This window comes from Protopterus annectens, chromosome 3.part1 (genome assembly GCF_019279795.1).
Source record: "Protopterus annectens isolate FY-2018-M chromosome 3.part1, PAN1.0, whole genome shotgun sequence".
Lineage (NCBI taxonomy): Eukaryota > Metazoa > Chordata > Ceratodontiformes > Protopteridae > Protopterus > Protopterus annectens.
The window spans coordinates 1,511,785,469-1,511,795,775 of NC_056732.1; the positions used below are offsets into that span (position 1 = coordinate 1,511,785,469).

The 10,307-nt window shown below is 46.3% G+C and overlaps 1 protein-coding gene across 1 annotated transcript in view; it reads right to left on the reverse strand.

Moving 5' to 3' along the window:
- The window catches only part of FASTK (Fas activated serine/threonine kinase), a 686,027-nt gene that overhangs the window by 564,541 nt on the left and 111,179 nt on the right, over positions 1 to 10,307 (reverse strand). The window lies entirely within an intron of this gene.

Sequence of the window (10,307 nt, forward strand, 5' to 3'; positions counted from 1 at the left end):
ATTCAAGTTCACATTCATGTACAGATATAGTGCAGGTTTAGGTACAAGTTAAACATCCCCACTACTCCAGGCGGTGGATGAGGTCTTTTAATCCCTGTTGCCTCCCCCATGTCAATTAAGGAAATGTGAAATCATTGCAGAGAAACAGAAATCAAAGAGAAGAAAATGGAATTAACTATAAGATACTGTTTTGAAATAGCTGGTTTCAGATCTCCGATTTATTAACACAATACATCTTGTTTTAAGGTGATAATTCTGCATAAAAAATGTAACCACTACTCCAGAAAAGGCATACATGGAAACAGATAAGTAGCTAAAATGTATAATACTTACCTAAATTTAATCTTAAATACTTGCTACAACATACTTCCATCATCACTCAACCCGATTTGCACTCCATCCCAACATATGGGGCTCACTTCCAACGTCCAGCTTCTTTACTTATGTGAAGGCTGCAAGCTTCCACACCTGCTTGGTTTCCTTCTAATACTGAAATGCTGATTGTTGTGTTACTCTAGGCTGTCCTTGTACATTTTTGTTCTTAAGACATGGGTCATGACTGAAAAGACCTCTAGGGATCCTATTTACTTACTGCTCCAAGGTTGTACTCTCTTTCAGCAGATAAACATGCACAATTGCGATAACATCATCCGAAATACAAAAGATGATCTAACGACACCCAGGTATAACAGAAAAAGATATTGGATTTCAACAACTGGACATATAACTGGCATTATTCCAAGGTAATCCAGTATGTGCCAGTTTAGGACTGGAGAAAACTGGCAAAGGAACCAAGGTATTCAGAGAAAAAGAGAGGGAAAGGTAATCAAATGGAAAACAGGCCAAGAATACATTTGGATTGCAGGCTAGAGAGACAACCTTCCCCATCAAGTACTGATATCACAGCATAGGCAAACAAAAAGGAATAGGGGGATCCTAAGTGACGGGCCAGCACTGGTATTTTTTTTTTTTTTTTTTTTTAGAACAAAAATTGCTGCCGGAAAAAAAAAAAAAATGATAATTAGTAGGGTATATAAAATACTGCATGTTTACTACAGGAAAAACAGGAAGCTAAAAAAGACTGGAGAAGCAATTCACAAAGAAACAATGGGAGGATTATATGTATGGCTCCCAAATATGCAACCAGTCTCTAGAAGATTTAGGAATTTTGTTTGGAAGTATTTGCATAGGTATTTTTATACCCCAAGCAGACTCGAAAATAAATTTTCCTCAGCTAAATTGCAAATGGCGGTGCGATGTGGAAGAAAAATTGCAAATGGCGGTGCGATGTGGAAGAAAAAGGTAATTGGGAACATCTTTTTTGGGAATGTAACAACTTGTCAGATTTTAAAATTACCTGCACACCACTCTGTCAGAAATACTGGGTAAGCAAATTGGTGTAGCCAAGGAAATGGTTTTTGAGCTATCATTTGGAATTGGAATTGCTTAGACACAGTAAGGCCTTGCCAAATTTAATTCTAGTGGCTGCCAAAAAAAGCAATCACTAAAAAACAGAAATCTAAACCAACCGTGCTAGAAGTAGTGAATATAGTAACAGAGATAAATGAACTGGAATTGGGATCTTTAGAAAAGAGTAGGAGCAAATTACATAGAAAAAAATGGGAATCGTGGGAACAATACATGCAAAATAATTTTTAGAAGAGGAATGAGGTTTGAGGGAAGGCAGAAACTGAATGAGCTATGTTAATGTTGGATTGGCAATGACTGCATAGAAGATTATATGCAATGTATAATGTTTGCAACTGAAAACTATGTCAAATTCTATGACAAACTTTCAAAATTAATTTATAGTAGAATCACCCCAAATGTTGCAACAGGTAGCTACACAAAGATATATGCCTACTTGCACAACCATACATTCTGTACATTTTATGTAAGAAAACTTACAAGAACAGTAGATGTCTGAATGATGAATGCTGCAGTAGCCGTAGCTATATGGGTTACATCCTGCCAAGGATATAACAGCCAGGCAGCTTCCAAAGCTTCAGTGCACCTTCCACACGCCCAAACTGGCTGGCTGAGCTAAGTTGACCAAAATGTTTGGGCTCAAAGCCCTTCAGAGCTTTCCTGCCAACAGAAGGATGAAGGCTGAGCCCTGGAAGGACAAAGCTAGGAAGAATAAAAAATAAATAACCACACCCTGGCTTAAATTCCTCTCCAAAAAATAACGGGAATGGACAGAGGGAGCAGCTATTATTCAAACATCTACTGTTATGGCAAATTTACTTGCACAACTGTAGTTATGTTAATCATATTGATCAGTAGTGTAGTAGCTGTAGCTAAATGGGTAGATTATCCTAGCTTACTACAATTGTGATGTGGAAGAAGAGTCCAGGAGCCCCACCTACAGGAGGAATCAAGCTTATGGCACTTAAACCACTACGGGAATGGAGAAGGGAGATTCTGCTAACAGGGGTGACTGCAATTAGGGATGCATACAATAGGCAAGAGGGGGCAGGAGTATATTGGAGAAAACTGGCAAAGGAACCTAGGTATTTGGAGCAAATAACTACAGAGGAAAAGGTAATAGAATGAGAAGATGCCAAGAACTTATTTGGACTGCAGGTTAGAATTTGCCTTCCAAATCAAGGATTGATAGAGTACAGGCAGAGAGAAAGAAATAAGGGAGGGTCCTAAACGAAACACCAGCACTGGTAGAGTTCTTAGCAGATCTTGAACAGAAGTTGCCATTAAGAAAGGAATACTTAATAGACCATATAAAATACTGCATGATACCTATAAGAATCAAATCAGAAGGTTAGGAAGAGAGAGAGTGGATAAGCAATTTACAAAGAAACAATGGGGAGATATATGTATGTCTCCCAAATATACATCAAAATCTAGGAGATTTAGGATCTTTGCCTGGAAGTGTTTACATAGATACTTTATACCCTAAGCAGGCTCCAATGAATCTTTCCTCAGACAGACAGCAAACGCTGGAGATATGGTGGGGAAGAAAGAGGTAATTAGGAACATAATTTTTTGGGAGTGTAATGAGTTGGCTGACTTCAAAAATTCCCTGCAGACTGCTTTGTCAGTGATGCTGGGTGAGCAAACTGGAGTTACTAGGGAGAGTTGGAATTGCCTAGACTTGGCAATGCCTTGAGTCTAATTATGATGGCTGCAAAAAAAATATATATATATAGCAATAACTAGAAAATGGAAAGCAAAGTCTAAACCAACTTTACTAGAAGTAACAAAGATAAAAGATAAAACCGGGATCTTTAGAAAATGGTAGGAGAAAATTACACTGGAAAAAATGGAAAATGTGGGACCACTTCATGCAGAGGAGGAACAATGTTTAAAAGAAGGCAGGATCTGAATGAAGTATGTAATGGCTGACTGACAATGGCTGGATATATTAAAAAGTGATGTATAACATTTGCAGCTACAGGTGTGTCGGACAGCTTGTCTTAAAGTTAACCCGAATACCATTTTAGGCATAAAAGAAAGATTCGTTTTCAAAGAAACCCCGTCCTTGTGGAAAATGAGATAGGGCTGACTCACCATAAGAGCTTGCAACTCCGATAAGTCAGCCAGGTTAGCTGGTTCAAATGGAGTAAGTGTTAGCTTCTCTAACACAAAATTAAGAACCCAAGGAGGGCCCGCCTGTTTTCTTGGAGGCCTCTTATACAAGATCCCTTTCAAAAACATTTTGACATGAGAATGCACTGAAAGAGGAGGATACATGGGCAGATATGCTGAAATGGCTAATAAATTAACCTTGACAGAGGAATAAGAAAAACCATAGGACAGTAGTTCACACAAATATTGTAATGCCAGAGAACAAGTAGCTGTGAATGCGTGCTGGTTGTGTTGTTGGAACCAACTAGAAAAATCTTTTCCATTTAATATATTTCTTTTAGCATGCTCTCTTGCCTCCATTACTACTTGCTGCAAGTCCTCAGTAAAGAGGTGCCTTGTGGGAATTAGACTATTATCCAGGCAGTCAATTGAAGTTGATTGATGTAGGGGTGTAATCAAGTAGATCCAGTATGCGAGTAAGCTTACTATAATTGCACCTGGTCCTTTCTTGCCAAAAGAAGGAAGAACCATAGTTACAGGGCTAGAGGGGTCACCAAAATGATCTTTAATTCCTTCTGAATCTTCAGACGTACTCAGAGTATTAGTGGAAAGGGTGGAAAAGTATACATAAACATGCCTGTCCAAGGAAAAGAAAAGAAAATGAATGAGTCTTTCAGGCCTTCTTTCATGGAGCCCTGGAGTGGGACCTTGCCAGCTGACTGTTTATAGAGGAGGCAAACAGGTCTACTTGAGGAACTCTCCACAGATGAATCAAATCTTGGAAGACCCCGATTTAGTTTCCATTTGTGAGGGTTTGCCCCTTGCCCTACTAAGCTTGTCTGTCTCACTATTTTTCTGTGACAGAAAATAGGATGCCTGTAGAGTGAGACTGTGCTGTGAAGCTATATCCCAAGCTAACATAGCTAGTTTGCAGAGGGGATATGACCTGGTTCCCCCTTGCTTGCTGATGTACCACATGACTATAATACTGTCGGCAACAAGTTCATGAGGTCCCAGGAGCAAAGATGACTCAGAGTTGACTGCCTTGATCAGGACAAGCATTCTTTTATATTAATGTGCTTGCATCTGTCCTTTGTGTACCAGACACAACTTGCACTTTTGTCCCTGCTGAAACTGCGCCCCGAGCAAACAGGGAGACGTCTGTGGTGACCGACTGCTTTGGAACAGGGAGGGAGATGGGCAGACCTGGATTTCCCTTCTGACAAACCCCAGTACTGGGATCTAAAAAACAAGGAAGGTTGGTGCTTGAACCAAAGAGTCTTCAGATACCACTATTATATCTTTCTCGTGTTGAGTCTTGCCAGAGGTGTGTTGAGAATCATAAAAGCCTCGAGACCCATAAAAAGAAGTTATGTACTCACCATAACGTTCCATCTGAGTAGGTACTTCACTATCGGATCTGACCTCGGATCAGAGCCGGCAGCTTTATTAGCTAAAAGATCAGAGCTCCTGGCTCCTCCCCTTTACCCACAATCCCCTGCTACATGCTCCCTTTCCTCAGATCGAGTTTGCTTAATCTAACAGCTAAGACCCTCGACAGAGGACCAAGTAATGCCTAAACACATGAAACAATCTCAATCATGATCAGGAACCACGATAATGGTTAGGCGGCATGGGGGGGGGGGTCGGTTGCAGACAAATGAAGTACCTACTCAGATGGAACGTTATGGTGAGTACATAACTTCTTTATCTGAAGTAGTTACTTCATTTGCTCTGCAACCTGTGGGATAGAGTCCCCAGCTACCTAAAACCTTGGGAGGTCCTCAAGGAAGGATATTCCAAAGCACCGCGGAGCCAAAGGAAGCCCTACTCCTGGATATCATATCCAATTTATAATGAGAAATGAATGTATGGGAAGAGGACCAAGTAGCTGCTGAACATATGTCGTCCAGGGGAACCCTGGACCTGAAGGCTGCTGATGTGGCTATGGATCGGGGTGAGTGGGCATGGACTCCGATAGGAGCAGGTTTACCTGAGGCTACATATGCATGAATGATGCACTGTGAAATCCAATTTGCTAAGGTAACTTTGGTAATAGCTCTACCCAGAGCAACCTGAGGCTACATATGCATGAATGATGCACTGTGAAATCCAATTTGCTAAGGTAACTTTGGTAATAGCTCTACCCAGAGCAGATTTGGCAAAGGACACAAACAATTGATCAGCCTTGCGAGTATCCTTCGTCCTGTGCAGGTAAAAACGTAGTTGTCTATGTACATCCAACTTGTGTAATTTGTATTCCCCTTTGTTCTGAAAGTTGGGAAGAACACTGGTAAATTAATCGACTGATTAATATTTGACTCCGAAGCCACCTTTGGTAAGAAGGAAGGGTTAGTCCTGAGAGACACTCTATCCCTATGAAAGATTAGATAAGGGGGTTTCATGCAAAGGGCTTGAAGTTCCGAAACCCTCCTGGCTGAAGTAATAGCAACTAGAAAGGCTGTTTTCCATGATAAGAACTTTAATGGAACTGAGGCGGCAGGCTCAAAAGGTGGGCTTGTCAATGCTTGTAAAACCAAAGTTAGGTCCCATGGTGGGACCACAGTCTTAACTGGTGGTTTTAATAGAAAAATACCTTTTAAGAAGGTTTTGCATATCTTTGCAGAAGCTAAAGATCCCAGCCCATCCCCTACATGAAAATGGGAAATGGCTGCCAATTGTACTTTAACTGTAGATGCACTGGCTCCTTGATGAAAAATGTGTGACAGAAAATCAAGAACCGCCGGAATAGGGACGGTAAAGGGATCTAAGCCCTTGTCCTTGGCCCAGACAGAAAAACGCTTCCATTTACTACTGTAAATTTTCCTGGTAGCAGGCTTGTGAGCTGCTACCAGAATGGCTTTTACTGGTGATGAGATGCCGGGAGTCCTTGCCATCAGTGGAACTGGATCAACCAAGCCGCGAGCTTGAGGTTTACCAGGTTCTGGGGTTGCAATCCCACAGGATGCAAAATCAGATCTCCATGGATCTTAGATCCCATTCCAGGAACTACACTGTGAGACCGCAGAGAAGGGAACCAGATCTGGCAAGGCCAGAATGGGGCTATGAGGATAATTCTGCTCCCCAACCGACGTGCTTTCTGAATGAACTTCGTCATAAGAGGAAGGGGGGATAAGCATAGAGGAGACCGGGTGGCCAAGCATGAACCAGAGCATATCTGGGGCTCTCCCCTGGTGGGGGAAGTATCGCGAAAAACTCGCTGCACTTTGAAACCATAAGTTGCGAAACAGATCTTCCTCAAGATTTTTTCGCTTCTCCGTCAAACACAGAGACCACTCGTACGGTGTGAGGATCAAGCGACTCAGTTTGTCCGCCAGAATGTTGGACTGACCCGGAATGTGCGTTGCTACCAGAAAGCGGTTGGTGGATATCGCCCACTCCCAAACTCTCATAGCCTTCCGACAAAGGGGATAAGATCTGGTCCCTCCCTGTTTATGTACCAGACTACCGCCATGTTGTCTGTTTGAACCACAATAGTCCCTAGAGGAAGAAGGTCGTGGAGATCTTACAACGCCAGAAGCACCGCCCTCATCTCTAGGACATTGATATGCAAAGCGGTCTCTAAGGGGGTCAACATGCCTTGGACAGTTCTGCCCAAAGAATGCCCCCCCACCCCAAGGCGAGAAGCATCCGTGGTCAACCTGGCTTGGGGCGGAGGCATCACGAAGGGTCTCCCTTTCCAGCAGCTCCAGTGAGCAAAGCCACCAGAGGAGGGAGTCCCTGCAAGCCCTACTCAGGGGAATAGGGGTGTTCAACGGATGTAGCAACAGAGACCATTGGACTTGAAGGGTCCATTGCAGAATCCTCATTCGTAGACGCGCGTGTAGGCAAAGACAGATTGACGCGCCATAGAGCCTAGTGCTCTCAGGACTAACTCTGCCGATGGAGCCGGGTTCTGAAGGAGGGCTATAACCTGGCATGACAAACTGTTCACCCTGTCTGAAGTTAGTAGGGCCCGAGAGAGGCGAGTGTCCAATTTGGCCCCTATAAATTCCAGAACCTGCACAGGATGAAGAAAGGACTTTTGAAGATTTACCAAAATGACCAAACTCTGGGCAAGAGTTAGAGCATAATCCCTGGCAACACACAGTTGATGCCTGTTGGAGGCGGTGAGGAGCCAGTCGTCCAAGTATGGAAAGACCTGAATGCCCTGGAGTCTCAGGTGGGCTGCAACCACTGCCATGACCTTGGTGAACACCCTGGGGGCTGAGGTGAGGCCGAACGGAAGAACCCTGAATTGATAATGACTGGCTCCCAGCCGGAAGCGGAGAAACCTCCTGGATCGTCTGTCCATCAAAATGTGGTAGTATGCATCCTTGAGGTCTATGGAGCACATCCAGTTCTCCCGAAGGAGGGGAGAATTGATTGAAGAGTGACCATCCGGAATTTCTCTTTGGGAATTAACAGGTTCAGGAAGATCTTTTTTGGCACTAAAAAGAACCTGGAGTAATAGCCCAATCCGAACTGGTCTGAGGGGACGCGCTGGATGGCTCTTTCTAGCAGCTTCGAAATCTCTGAAGCTGCCACCTCCCTTTGATCGGGTGGGACATCGGGGACGCGCTTCATGGAGGGGGGGGGACTTAGGAAGGGAATGGAATAACCTCTGGATATGATTCGGAGCACTCATCGATCCGTCATGGACTCCCAATTTAGTAGGTGCTCCGACAAACGCCCCCCGACTGCCACCAGAGAGGGACAGCCGGGTAAGCCCTCAGGGCTGTTGCGCGGGCCTGTCCGAGAACGGTTCCCTAGACCCGAAGTTACGCGGCCCCCCTCTGCCTCTGGGCCGGCGTCCACCTTGTCCTCCTCTGCCTCTGAAGGATGAGGGGTCCGAAGCTGGGCGGGACTGCTGAGACTTCCAGAACCACATCTTCTTTTGTCCCCTTTGATTCCTGGAAAAGGATCGCTGGGTATTAGAGAAGCAGACCCTGACGGCAGACAGCATCTTCCCGTCTTTTTTGCTTTGGACCTGCGTTTCGCGGACGGTCTTGCCAAAGAGCGAAGAACCCTCAAAGGGCGCGTTCGCGAAGGATGCCTTAAAGGGTTCCACAAAATCGCAAAGCTGGAGCCAGGCGTGACGCCGCAAGACTACCCCTGCTCCGCTAGCTCTAGCAGCTCCCTCCATAGCATGGGAGAGTAGCCACATAGACGTGTTAGATATAGACTTTAGAGTGGCCATACGAGTCGAGAAAGTCCTCTTATCCTCGACAGTCATGGACTCTGGTGGAGCTGCAGCGTATTCCTTTATTAGGTCTCGCTGGAGTCTGATGGTGTGTGCCATGTAGTTCAGCGCCCTTACAGAGAAGGTGGCTGAAACGAAAATCCGCTTCCCAATGCAGTCCAACGTCAGAGATTCCTTATCCGGAGGATGGACCGAGGAACTCTCCTGTGAGAGTTCCTTCTTTGTGGCAGCCGCCACCAACATGGCATCCACAGGTGAACCCTTTAGACCACGCCTGCCTGTCAGGGGGAGGGCTAAGAATTTTATCTGGCCTTCTTGGAATTGGCTCCACGGTGTCCGGCTCCTTCCACGCCCTAGTAGTAATTAAGTCTACCAGGGGGTCAGCCGGGGGGGGGGGGGGAAGACACCCAGGAGGTAGACGGGCCTGCCTCAAACACCTCCAGAAACACAGACTCGTCCAAGGAAGGTTTTTGGGCAGACCACCCCCCTCTAATTCGTAACATTTCCATGATGTCTTCAAAGGAGACATCCTCAGGGAGTGACCTTGGGGAACCTTCCCCTTCATCCAAATCCATGTCTTCTGTGAGGGACTCCGGGGAGTCCAGGTGCCGCCTTTTACACTTCAGTTTGCGAGGGACCTCCTCGGTGGGACTATCCGAGGAGGGCTCATCTACGGGTCCTATTCCTCTAAGGGAACTAATTGGAGAGTCGGGGCAGGCTGTCCCAGTGGTCGGATGATGGAGGATAGACCCAAATGCATAGGGGGGGTGGGAGGACCCGTCGCCCGGACCGGGAATCTGGAAGGTCGACCGAACCCTCTCCACTACCTCAAACGCCGAAGGCGAGCCGCTTTCCCCAGGCTCCGAAAGCAGCCTCCTCGGCTCCGAAGTAGGGATCGGTGTCAGAGCCGATGCGGTCGGATCCGAGAGGGAAGTGTGCTCCGACCTGAATGGCGCCGAAGACACACCCACCCCTACAGAGCTGACGCTTGGCTCTTAGCACTGAGAGCTAGGATCCCACACGCTCGAGGGTACAGTCGGCAAAGTTACCGGAACTATCGGCGCCGACAACTCCCCGGTTCCGAAAGGGCCCGGATCCGATGACTCCAAAACGGGTTGGAGAAGGAGCTATCGGGGCAAAAAGAGGGGCTGCTCTCCCCCCCGGGGGAGGGGGGCAGGAGCACCCCCCATCTGCATCTAAGTCTGCAAAAATCAACGCATCATCCAATCCATGTCCGCATCGGTCAGGCTTCTTGTAGATCTAGAGTAGGTCGTCGAGGCGGGCCGGGAGGGCTGCCTCGACGACCTCGAGGGAGACCGGTCCTCCTCCTCCGGCGAGGAACAAGGCGAACGGAGCCGAGAGGGAGAGGATCCGGAAGCCCTCATAGAGGGACTAGCAACTTTAGATGGCGGGGCTGAGGGAGGAGTCTCAGCCCTCCTCTTGTGGCTTCTATGTTTTTCCTTTTCTTTGTGCCTCCTCTCTGGTAGAGGCAGAAGAGTCCCCTGAACCCTGCACAGAAGAGGGAGGTTGAGTCCCAAGCAGAGTTGGGGGATCTAAA